A 13,419-nucleotide genomic window follows, 5' to 3' on the forward strand; every position below is an offset into this window, starting at 1 on the left:
CATCTCTGTTCTGAATGGGCACCCTTCAATCCTTAAGTCATGCCCTCTCGTACTAGACTCCCCCATCCTGGGAAACAACTTTGCCACATCCATTCTGTCCATGCCTTTCAACATTCAAAATGTTTCTATGAGGTCCCCCCTCATTCTTCTAAACTCCAAGGAATACAGTCCAAGAGCAGACAAACGTTCCTCATATATTAACCCTCTCATTCCCAGAATCATTCTAGTGAATCGTCTCTGAACCCTCTCCAACGTCAGCACATCCTTTCTTAAATAAGGAGCCCAAAACTGCCCACAGTACTCCAAGTGAGGTCTCATCAGCGCCTTATAGAGTCTCAACATCACATCCCTGCTCCTATACTCTATTCCTCTAGAAATGAATGCCAACATTGCATTTGCCTTCTTCACCACCGATTCAACCTGGAGGTTAACCTTAAGGGTATCCTGCACGAGGACTCCCAAGTCCCGTTGCATCTCAGAACTTTGAATTATCTCCCCAGTTAAATAATAGTCTGCCCGTTTATTTCTTCTGCCAAAGTGCATAACCATACAATTTCCAACATTGTATTTCATTTGCCACTTCTTTGCCCATTCTTCCATCTATCCTAGTCTCTCTGCAGACTCTCTATTTCCTCAGCACTACCGGCCCCTCCACCTATCTTTGTATCATCAGCAAACTTAGCCACAAAGCCATCTATTCCATATTCCAAATCGTTGATGTAAAACGTAAAAAGAAGCGGTCCCAACACAGACCCCTGAGGAACACCACTGGTAACCGGCAGCCAACCAGAATAGAATCCCTTTATTCCCACTCTCTGTTTCCTGCCAATCAGCCAACGCCCTATCCATGTATGTAACCTTCCCGTAATTCCATGGGCTCGTATCTTGTTAAGCAACCTTATGTGTGGCACCTTGTCAAAGGCCTTCTGAAAATCCAAATATACAACATCCACTGCATCTCCCTTGTCTAGCCTACTTGTAATTTCCTCAAAAAATTGTAATAGGTTTGTCAGGCAGAATTTTCCTTTAAGGAAACCATGCTGAGTTCTGCCTATCCTGTCATATGCCTCCAGGTACTCTGTAACCTCATCCTTGACAATCGACTCCAACAACTTCCCAACCACCAATGTCAAGCTAACAGGTCTATAATTTCCGTTTTGCTTCCTTGCCCCCTTCTTAAATAGCGGAGTGACATTTGCAATCTTCCAGTCCTCCGGAACCATGCCAGAATCTATCAACTTTTGAAAGATCATTGCTCATGCCCCCGCAATCTCCACAGCTACTTCCTTCAGAACACGAGGATGCATTCCATCTGGTCCGGGTGATTTATCTACCCTTAGACTATTCAGCTTCCTGAGTACTTTCTCTGTTGTAATTGTGACTGTGCACACTTCTCTTCCCTGCCACCCTTGAGTGGCCGGTCTACTGCTGATGTCTTCCTCAGTGAAGACTGATGCAAAATACTTGTTCAGTTCCTCTGCCATCTCCTTATCTCCCATCACAATTTCTCCAGCATCATTTTCTATCTGTCCTATATCTACTCTCATCTGTCTTTTACTCTTTTATACTTGAAAAAGCTTTTAGTATCCTCTTTGATATTATTTGCTAGCTTCCTTTCATAGTTCATCATTTCCCTCTTAATGACCTTCTTAGTTTCCCTTAGTAAGCTTTTAAAAATTTACCAATCCTCTGTCTTCCCACTAATTTTTGCTTCCTTATATGCCCTCTCCTTTGCTTTAACCTTGGCTTTGACTACTCTTGTCAGCCATGGTTGCATTCTTTTTCCATTCGAAAATTTCTTCTTTTTTGGAATATATCTATCTTGCACCTTCCTCACTTCTAGCGTAAACTCCAGCCACTGCTGCTCTGCTGTCCTTCCCGCTAGTGTCCCTTTCCAGTCAACTTTGGACAGTTCCTCTCTCACGCCACTGTACTTTCCTTTACTCCACTGAAATACTGACACATCGGATTTCAGCTTCTCTTTTTCAAATTTCACAGTGAACTCAATCATGTTATGATCACTGTCTCCTAAGGGTTCCTTCACCTCAATCTCTCTAATCACCTCCGGTTCATTACACAATACCCAATCCAGTACAGCCGATCCCCTAGTGGGCTCAACAATAAGCTGTTCTAAAAAGCCATCTCACAGACATTCTACAAATTCTCTCTCTTGAGATCCAGTGCCAACCTAATTTTCCCAATCCACTCGCATGTTAAAGTCCCCCAGAATTATCATAACACTGCCCTTCTGACAAGCCTTTTCTATTTCCTGCTGTAATTTGTAGTCCACATCACTGCAGCTGTTTGGAGCCCTGTATATAACTGCCATCAGCGTCCTTTTACCCCTGCGATTTCTTAGCTCAACCCATAAAGATTCTGCACCTTCCGATCCTGTGTCACCTCTTTCTAATGATTTGATATCATTTCTTACCAATAAAGCCACGCCACCCCCTCTGCCTACCTGCCTATCCTTCCGATACACTGTGTATCCTTGGACATTCAGCTCCCACAGACATGCATCCTTTAGCCACGTCTCAGTGATGGCCACAATATCATAGCTGCCAATCTGTAGCTGTACGACAAGATCATCCACCTTATTCCTTATGCTGCATGCATTTAAGTATAACACCTTAAGACCAGTATTTAGTACTTTTTGCTTTGATTGCACTGCAACTCATCCTAATGGCTGCAAATTTGCCCCATCACCTGCCTGTCTTTCCTGACATCTTTACTGCTCACTATCTTAGATTTAGTCCTGATTTCCCCTTCCTCCGCTCTATCATTCTGGTTCTCATCCCCCGCCAAATTAGTTTAAACCCTCCCTAACAGCTCTATTAAACCTTCCCGCCAGGATATTGGTCCCCTTTGGGTTCAGGTGTAACCCATCCATTTTGAACAGGTCATACTTCCCCCAGGAGAGATCCCAATGATCCAAGAATCTGAAGCCCTGCCCCCTGCACCAGTCTCTCAGCCATGCATTCATCTTCCTGATCCTACTATTCTTGCCCTCGCTAGCACATGGCACAGGTAGCAATCCTGAGATTACTACCCTGGAGGTCCTGCTTCTCAGCTTCCTTCCTAACTCCCGGAAATCTCTCTTCAGGACCTCCTCCTTTCTCCTATCTATGTCATTGGTACCAACATGTACCAAGACAACTGGCTGCACGCCCTCTCCCTGCAGAATATTCTGGTCCCGTTCTGAGACATCCTGTACCCTGGCACCTGGGAGGCAACACACCATGCGGGTATCTCTGTCAGGCTCACAGAATCTCCTGTTTGTTCCCCTGACTATGGAATCCCCTATGACTACCGCATTCCTCTTCTCCCTCCTTCTCTCCTGCACAACAGCGCCAGGCTCTGTGCCAGAGACCTGGTCACTGTGGGCGTCCCCTGTCAGGTCATCCCCCTCAACAGCATCCAGAACAAGATATTTGTTGCTGAGGGCGACAGCCACAGTGGGGCTCTCCACTATCCGGGCATTTTCCTTCCCTCTCCTGACAGTCACCCAGTTTTCTGACCCCTGTAGCTTAGGGATGACTACCTCCCTGTAACTCCTGTCTATCACCTCTTCACTTTCCCTAATAAGCAGTAGGTCATCAAGCTGCAGCTCCAGATCCCTAACACGGTCTCTGAGGAGCTGCATCTCGGTGTACCTGCCGCAGATGTGGCCATCAGGGAGGCTGCAGGTCTCCCAGGATTCCCACATCTGACACCCTGAACAAAGCACTAACCCTGCAGGCATGCTATCTAATTCTACAGGAATGAAACAGGAAAAATAAGTCTACTCACCCACTTACCTCGCCAAACAGATGGACTTTTTAAACCATTAGCTCGTACCGTTAGCTGTGAGAGCCCCCCTGTTCCTGTCTGTCTGGGATAACTCGCCAAGGGGAAAAAAAGAATTGGTGCCTCGCTCTTGCCTCTTCCCGTTACCGCTGAAGCCCGTTGAAGCCAAAGCCCTACACTCTGCTACCACTCACTCCGCTGCCCGCTGTATAGGGTGGTCTCCTTTTACTTACTTAAATTTAGAGAAGATTCACTGTTGAATTTCTGAATCTAGACAAGATTTTTTATTAACATTGTGGGGACTTTTTTTGAATTATTTTCAAAATCTTTGATTTGCTATTAAACAGAGATGTTGGCTAATAATATGTTTTACTATATGTTAAGGAGTTTTTCCTTTTTTTAATCTAACAGCTGCTTTTTTTCTGGTAGTGGGTTTAGACTTTTTTGTATAATAAAATTATCTCTTTTCAATATTATGTTTAAATTTAATTTTATATGGATATGGGATAATTACACTTTATCTGTGATTTCAATAGATTGTAATTGATATATATTATATATCCTACTGTACTCTGTATTCTTTTATGTAAGGAATTAATAAAAGAAAAGAAAAAGAAAAGAAATGCAATCACCGTCAATTTATAGGAGGCATGGTTGCTAATCTGAGCATAACTAAAAATATGATAATAACTCATGAGTTAAAAATTACCAACAGCAGTCAGGACTGTGAAGTTAAGATAGTGACCAGATCATCACAATCTTCTTGAATGAGGGAGTCTCTCAAGGCATTGAGTAGTTTATTCATACAGACAGAGTCATAGAGAAATACAGCACGGATACAGGTCCTTCAGCCCAACCAGTTCATACTAACCACTGTGCCACCCAACTACTCCCAAATTTATGCATTTAGTCTATATTCCTTCAAACCCCACCCCTCAATGTACCTATCCCAGTGCTTCTTAAGAGATATTATTGCACCTACCTCAACTTCTTGCTCCATAGATCTATCACCTCTGAATAAAAATGTTGCCCCCTCAGGTCCCTTCTAAATCTTTCTGCACTCACCCAAAATCAATGGCCTCTAGTTTTGAACTTCTGTAACCTGGGGAGAAGGCTGCTATCATTCACCTTATCTATGCCACTCATAGCTTTTAAACACTTTCATAAGATCGCCCCTCATTCTCCTTCATTCCAAGAAATAATGACCTTAGCCTCTCCAACCTTTCCCTATAACTCAGGCCCTATAGTCCTGGCAACATCCTCATAAGTCTTCTCCACATTCTTTCCAATCTAACCACATCTCTCCTGTAAGAAGGTGAATAAAATTGTACACAGTACTCCAAGTGCATCCTCACCAATGAGTTATAAAACTGCAACATTACGTCTTGACTCCAATACCCATGCTCCTAACTGTAGTTAGCAGTTTTCAGGCACAGTGAAGTTCAGGGATAAATACTGGATAGGACACCAGTTGGATCCTTCTTGTTCATCTACAAATTAGTTATCTTTTATGTTCCATTTCAAGACCTCAAAAACATGTTGAAGCCTCACCCTATATGCTACCTCCTGTACCAAATAAAGTGGCCATGGACTGCACTCCTGTTACTATAACCCACCCACTTCAAAGTTCAGCAAGTTGCGCTTTCACACTACTGTTGTAATGTGTGTTATTTTTAGTTACTGGTTCCTGCAGCTTGAACCGGTCTGATTATTCTCCTCTGACCTCTCTCATTAACAAGGCATTTTCACCCACAGGACTGCTGCTCACTGGATATTCTTTGCTTTCTGCGCCATTCTCTGTAAACTCTAGAGACTGTTGTGCATGAAAATCCCAAGAGATAATAAGTTTATTAGATACTCAAACCACCCCAGCTAGCACCAACAATCAAAGCCACTTAAATCATGTTTCTTCCCCATTCTGATGTTTAGTCTGAACCACAAATGAACTTCTTGACATGTCTGCATGCTCTTATGCACTGAGTTGCTGCCACATGACTGGCTGATTAGATGTTTACACAGATGAGCAGATGTACAGGTGTACCTAATAAGGTGACCACTGAATGTGTATTAATGATATAGAGGATAAATATGGAAAACTGGATCAGCTAATTTGTGGATGACACCAAGATTGTGGCATAGTGGACAGCAGGGAAGGCTATCATGGCTTGCAGTGTGATCCTGATCAGCTGGGAAAATGGCCGATGGAATTTAATGCAGACATGTGACCGCTCCTTTCTTATTTCTCAGTTCCACTCATGTTACCTCTGCAGATGAGCCTTCCAATATGACCTCTCAAAGCACTGCCAGAATCCGGTTGGAGTTCAACACAGATAAGTGTGAAGTGGTTCATTTCGGTAAGTCAAATTTCAAGACAGAATATAATATTAATGATAAGACTCTTTTCAGTGTGGAGGATCAGCAAGATCTTGGGGACCGTGTCCATAGGACACTCAAAACTGCTGCGCAGGTTGACAGTGTTAAGTAGGCATATGGTGCGATGGCCTTCATCAACCGTGGGATTGAGTTCAAGAGCCATGAGGTAATGTTACAGCTATATAAGACCTTAGTTAGACCCCACTTGGAGTACTGTGTTCATTTCTGGCCACTTCATTACAGGAAGGATGGGGATACTATAGAGAGAGTGCAAAGGAGATTTACACCCTAAAGGGTGGTGAATTTGTGGAATTCGTTGCCACATGCAGCTGTGGAGGCCAGGTCGTTGGGTGTCTTTAAGGTACAGATTGATAGGGGGTGTAGTTTTAAGGTGCTTGGAAGTAGGTACAAAGGGGTTTTCAGAGGTGTCTTTCACAGAAGGTGGTGGGTGTGTGGAATACACAGCCAGCGAAGGTGGTAGACGTGGATAGAATAAGGTCTCTTAAAAGACTCTTAGCTACGTACGTAGAGCTTAGAAAAATGGAGGACTACGTGGTATGGTAATTCTAGGCAGTTTCGAGAGGAGGTTACAAGGTCGGCACAACATTGTGGGCCAAAGGGCCTGTAATGCACTGCAGATGTCTATGTGTCTAATCTATGTTTGGGATGAATAAGATCTATCCCAGAATGCTATAGGAAGTTAGGGTGTAGATGGCTAGAGCCCTGAAGATTTTTGTATTTCCGTTGCTCTTGTGACAGTGAAAGAAGTCACTGGAGAGACATGGAGCATGATAGATATAGTAGTCTTTAGTCAGCAAAACAAGCAGGAATCGTACTGAAGACACTCTTGGAAGAAGAGGCTCACGAACACAAAGTAAGTCACATTTTTATACCCTTAAGTATCAGTGGTAACTCAACACAGTTTCAATGGTTACACTGACATCATTTACTTCAATACTTTAGGTTGACAATGCTTCATTTAAGGTACATATAATTTCAAACACCTAAATCTTCACACCAACACACCAGACATTCTGGACTGAGGCTACGTCCACACTAGACCGGATAAATCCATCACTGAAGATTTTTTTCTTCATTTTGACCATCCGTCCACACTGAAACGGCATTTTCCTCCCCCGAAAACGGCACTTTTCTGAAACACTCTTTAAATCTGAAAACGCCAGTTGGCCGTTGTAGTGTGTACGGGGTAACTGGCTAATTTTAAAAACGCTGTCACGACGTGCCGGAACAATTGGTGGCGGCAGCGTGGTATTTGTTTTCTTGAACGCAACCTCCAATACCACAACAACAATATCTGACAATAAACACACACGAAAACTGCTGGTGAACGCAGCAGGCCAGGCGGCATCTATAGGAAGAAGTACAGTCGACGTTTCGGGCCGGGACCCTTCGTCAGGACTGAAGTTCACCAGCACTTTTTGTGTTTGTTGCTTGAATTTCCAGCATCTGCAGATTTCCTCATGTCTACGTTTTTAAATATCTGACAATAGGTGTGTTACATCCTAATGTAACATTGTATGGAAATACAAGATAACACTGATGCAGACATGTTTTATACATTTAACAAGGTGCTTTATTAATGTATTGCTTGTGCAAGCATTCAATAGATGCAATTGTCACTTTTGCCCAGTAACTCATTTTATTGCACGTTAAATACAGCAAAATAATACACAAAGACATGGCAAAAGTAAAGGCAAAAAAATGAGGCAACAGCAGATTTCACTTTTGCCCAGTAACAAGCCTTATTGCATTTGGTTGTAGCTGTCGTCCCTTTCATCAGTGAAGAGACTATGGCTGTAGGAAATGTTTCTGGACAAAGACTTCTGCACCAAGTCTTTCGTTTGGCAATTTCCTTATAAGTTTTTCTAGTCTGTAATTGGACAAACGCGCACCAAATATACCGTTTCCTCTTGTTTTCTGTGTGTCCTGCACATGCCCAGTAGGAGGAGATTCGCCCAAATATCCATTTTAATGTGGACGCCTATCGTTTTTACACGAAACCGGCGTTTTCAAAATTATCCGGTCTAGTGAGGATGTAGCCTGAATGTTAATCACCATTGTCTCTCCAGCTGCATTCATGCATATACAGACATCTCAAGTGAAAGGGTATTTCCTGGTTTGCAATCAATCCCAGTCTGCAGCTCCAGGAAGACCATTGTTCAGAGCTGCATTTTAAATTCAATCTACAATCCACATTCCGTTCTGAAGACTGGTTGCTGTTGAGATTAATTTTGCTACATACCCTAACTCTAGAACTTCCCCTGACATTCGTTACCTACAGGTGAAGTGCCAGAGCACTAGAGTTCAGCTAATAATGTTCATTTCTTTAAGAAGAGCAGCAGAAACAAGACAGGTGAGCGTTATGTCCATGGTCGGGAAATGACTGAAGTACATTGTAAAGGACAAGAATTTGATTGTAAATATAGTATTAATGGTAAGACTCTTGGCAGTGTGGAGGATCAGGGAGATCTTGGGGTCCAAGTCCATAGGACGCTCAAAGCAGCTATGCAGGTTGACTCTGTGGTTAAGAAGGCATACGGTGTATTGGCCTTCATTAATCGTGGAATTGAATTTAGGAGCCGAGAGGTAATGTTGCAGCTATACCCCACCTGGAGTACTGTGCTCAGTTCTGGTCGCCTCACTACAAGAAGGATGTGGAAGCCATAGAAAGGGTGCAGAGGAGATTTACAAGGATGCTGCTTGGATTGGGGGGCATGCCTTATGAAAACAGGTTGAGTGAACTTGGCCTTTTCTCCTTGGAGTAACGGAGGATGAGAGGTGACCTGACAGAGGTGTATAAGATGATGAGAGGCATTGATCATGTGGATAGTCAGAGGCTTTTTCCCAGGGCTGAAATGGTTGCCACAAGAGGACACAAGTTTAAGGTGCTGGACAGTAGGTACAGAGGAGATGTCAGGGGTAGGTTTTTTTTACGCAGAGAGTGGTGAGTGTGTGGAATGGGCTGACAGCAACGGTGGTGGAGGCGGATACGATAGGGTCTTTTAAGAGACTTTTGGATAGGTATATGGAGCTTAGAAAAATAGAGGATTATGGGTAATCCTAGTAATTTCTGAGGTAGGGACAAGTTCGGCACAACTCTGTGGGCCGAAGGGCCAGTATCATGTTGTAGGTTTTCTATGTTTCTATGTTTTTTAAACAAAGTGGGACAGTGGAACCTTATTGGTTGAAGATTTATAAGGAAAGACTGTATTCTTTAGAACGTAGAAGATTAAGAGGAGATTTGGTAGACGTATCCAGAATTATTAGAGGTATAGATAGGGTAATGCAAGCAGGCTGTTTCCACTATTGTTGGATGGGACTACAACCAGAGGTCATGGCTTAAGGGTGAAAGGTGAGGTTTTAAAGGGGAACATGAGGGGAAACTTCATCATCAAGCTATTAATCTAAACAAACTGCGGGCATATTCTTCAGCGTTAGCAACAGAATTAGTTTACTAACACACATAGGGTGGCACTTAAGTTTTTTAACCTATTATTTACAAGAGTCCAAGAATCATGTCTTACTTCCCCAACATCCTTGAACTTTATCAAAGGGAAACTTCATCATTCAGAGGGTTGTGTGAGTGTGAAATGAGCTGCCAACACAAGTGGTGCATGTGAGCTTGATTTCAATGTTTAAGAGAAGTTTAGAAAGGTCCATGCATGGTAGGGGTATGGAGGGATATGGTCCCAGTGCAGGTCGATGGGAGTAGGCAGTTTAAATAGTCTTGGCATGGGCTAGATGGGCCAAAGAGCTTGTTTCTGTGCTATGACTACTCCAGGCCAAACTATTATTGTGCCTGGTCCCATTGATCTGAACCTGGACCACAGCCCTCTGTACCTTGCCCATCCATATACCTATCCAAACTTCTCTTAACTGTTGAAATCAAACCCACATCCACCACTTCTGCTGGCAGCTCGTTCCACACTATCATCACTCTCTGAGTGAAGAAGTTCTCCTTGAACATGTCACATTTCACCTTTACCCTCAATCAACCAATCTTGCCTACTTCCTCATCATCAGGAGTGGGGTTGTTGGTGGAGGAAGAAAGAGGAGAGGAAACGGGGGATTGAATAAAGGTGGCTGAAGAAGGGTTTTCACAGAGAAAGAATAAGTGTTGGCAGAAGAGGGGAGGTGCATTAGAATATGACAACTGAAAGAGCAGGTCCTAGGAAGTTTTGAGCAGATAGAGAGAGAAACAGTGCACATGTAGTTCAAGTGTGAATAGGTACCTGTGTGCCTGAGGTTGTCCATGCATCTGTGTAGTTGCACTTCCTAACTGTAGATACGCAGGGCACATATCTCCGTGACTACAAGCAGGAAGGAGAAGAGCATGCACATTCAAAACCATTTTTTTAAATGAGTATGACTGCTTTCTGGAACAAGGATCCTAGCATCTCCTCCTCCATGATGCAATGTGGTCTCCAGTCCTTCTCCTCTGAGCCAAAGTTTCTCGGACTGAAGTCAGATGTGGTCCGAATGAATCAGAACAACTTCCATCATAACCCACGTGCCACAGCTGTAACACAGAACTTGCTCCTCCATGACTGTCTACATTAAATTAACTCATATACTTAAGTCGTTGAATTTAGTTCCACTCTGCCCCTTGTGGCGCATCAGGCAGCAACCTTGCTGTTTCTTGAGCAGTTCTCTGTTTTTTTCATGAAGTTGAGTTGCTAGCTCAACGCTCAACCCAGCATGGATGGACAGCGTTCAAGCAGCTGGCCGGATTCGAACCCTGGGCTACTCACCTCGAAGTTCAGTGTGGATGCCACTACACCACCAGTTGACTTCATAGATTTAAGTACATTAGTTACTGGATACTCCTATTGCAACTGGATCCTCGATTTCCTCACTTGCAGACCCCAGGCAGTTTGGATTGGCAACAACATCCCCTCCACAATCTCCATCAGCACAGGTGCATGGCAAGGGTGTGTACTTAGACACCAGCTCTACCCACATTACACTTACGACTGTGTGTCTAAGCACAGCTCCGATGTCATATTTAAGCTTGCTGACAACATGATGGTCGTAGGCTGAATCAAAGGTGGTGACAAATCAGCATATTGGAGGGATATTAAAAATCTGGCTGAGTCGTGCAACAACAACAACTTTTTACTCAACGTCATCAAGATCATGGAGCTGATTATTGACTTCAGGAGGAAACCAGAAGTCCATGAGACAGTCCTCATTTGGGTATCAGAAGTGGAGTAGGTCAGCAACTTTAAATTCCTTGGTCATTTCATAGGACCTGTCCTGGGCCCACCACGTAAGTACAATTACGCAGAAAGCACAGTTGCACCTATACTTCCTCAGAAGTTTGCAAAGAATCAGGATGACATCTAAAACTTTGACAAACTTAAATCAATGTGCAATGGAGAGTATATTGACTGGCTGTATCACAGCCTGGTATGGAAATGAAAGGTATCCAGGAGTGAAAGGGTTACTGTATGTGGAACGTCTGGCAGCTCTTGGGCTGTATTCCCTGGAGTTCAGGAGAATGAGGGGGGTTCTCATAGAAACATTCCAAATGTTAAAAGGCCTGAACAGATTAGATATGACAAAAGTTATTTCCCATGGTAGGGGAGTCTAGGACAAGAAGACATGACTTCAGGATTGAAGGACATCCTTTTAGAACTGAGATGTGGAGAAATTACTTTAATCAGAAGTATTGAGTACAGCAGATGGGTTTTTTAACTGAGCCCTTTTAAGGCATTCCACAGATCCACAACCCTCTGTGTGAAAAAGTTTTTCCGCAACTCTGTTCTAAATGGTCTACCCCTTATTCTTAAACTGTGGCCTCTGGTTCTGGACTCCTCCAACATTGGGAACATGTTTCCTGCCCTCTAGCGTGTCCAATCCCTTAATAATCTTATATGTTTCAATCAGATCACCTCTCATCCTTCTAAATTCCAGTGTATACAAGCCCAGTCGCTCCAATCTTTCAACATATGACATTACCACCATCCCTGGAATTAACCCAGTGAACCTACACTGCACTCCCTCAATAGCAAGAATGTCCTTCCTCAAATTTGGAGACCAAAACTGCACACAATACTCCAGGTGGGGTCTCACCAGGGCCTTGTACAACTGCAGAAGGACCTCTTTGCTCCTATACTCAACTCCCCTTGTTATGAAGGCCAACATGCCATTAGCTTTCTTCACTGCTTGCTGTACCTGTATGCTTACTTTCAGTGACTGATGAACAAGGACACCCAGATCTTGTTGTACTTCCCCTTTTCCTAACTTGACACCATTCAGATAGTAACACACATCAAAGTCGCTGGTGAACGCAGCAGGCCAAGCAGCATCTGTAGGAAGAGGTGCAGTCGACGTTTCAGGCCGAGACCCTTCGTCAGGACTAACTGAAGGAAGAGTGAGTAAGGGATTTGAAAGTTGGAGGGGGAGGGGGAGATCCAAAATGATAGGAGAAGACAGGAGGGGGAGGGATAGAGCCAAGAGCTGGACAGGTGATAGGCAAAAGGGGATACGAGAGGATCATGGGACAGGAGGTCCAGGAAGTAAGACCATTCAGATAGTAATCTGCCTTCCTGTTCTTGCCACCAAAGTGGGTAACCTCACATTTATCCACATTAAACTGCATCTACCATGCATTTGCCCACTCACCCAACCTGACCAAGTCACCCTGCATTCTCATAACATCCTCCTCACACTTCACACTGTCACCCAGCTTTGTGTCTTCTGCAAATTTGCTAATGTTACTTTTAATCCCTTCACCTAAATCATTAATGTACATTGTAAATAGCTGCAGTCCCAGCACCGAGCCTTGCGGTACCCCACTAGTCAGACATCCCACCCTGCAAAAACTCATTTCAGGGAGGTAGCACCATCAATTTGCGGGAGACTCCCGGAACTTCCAGGAGAGGTGGAATGTCTGCAATAGAGTAGCTCCTTAGCAGATAGCCAGCTAGTTTAAATAACGTTAGCTATGCTAATGAACGAATGACACCTGTTAAACTCACCTCAACATGTCTTTTACAGTCTTAACCTACCATGAGCAATGGAAAAGTCACTGTTGCAAACAGCGTAGCGAGCAACACCGTAATTATTTTGACCCCTATTACGCAGGGGTACACTTTAGGGTAGTCTGGGGTGACGTACGGTTTATATTTTCTTTTTTTTGGAACACTCTGCCATGGCGCGCTCTCGCTCGCGCGCTCTCTCGCTCTCTCTCTCGTGGTCGCTCTCACTTGCTTTCGCTCTCACGCTGTCTCTTGC

This window comes from Mobula hypostoma, chromosome 28 (assembly GCF_963921235.1).
Source record: "Mobula hypostoma chromosome 28, sMobHyp1.1, whole genome shotgun sequence".
NCBI lineage: Eukaryota > Metazoa > Chordata > Chondrichthyes > Myliobatiformes > Myliobatidae > Mobula > Mobula hypostoma.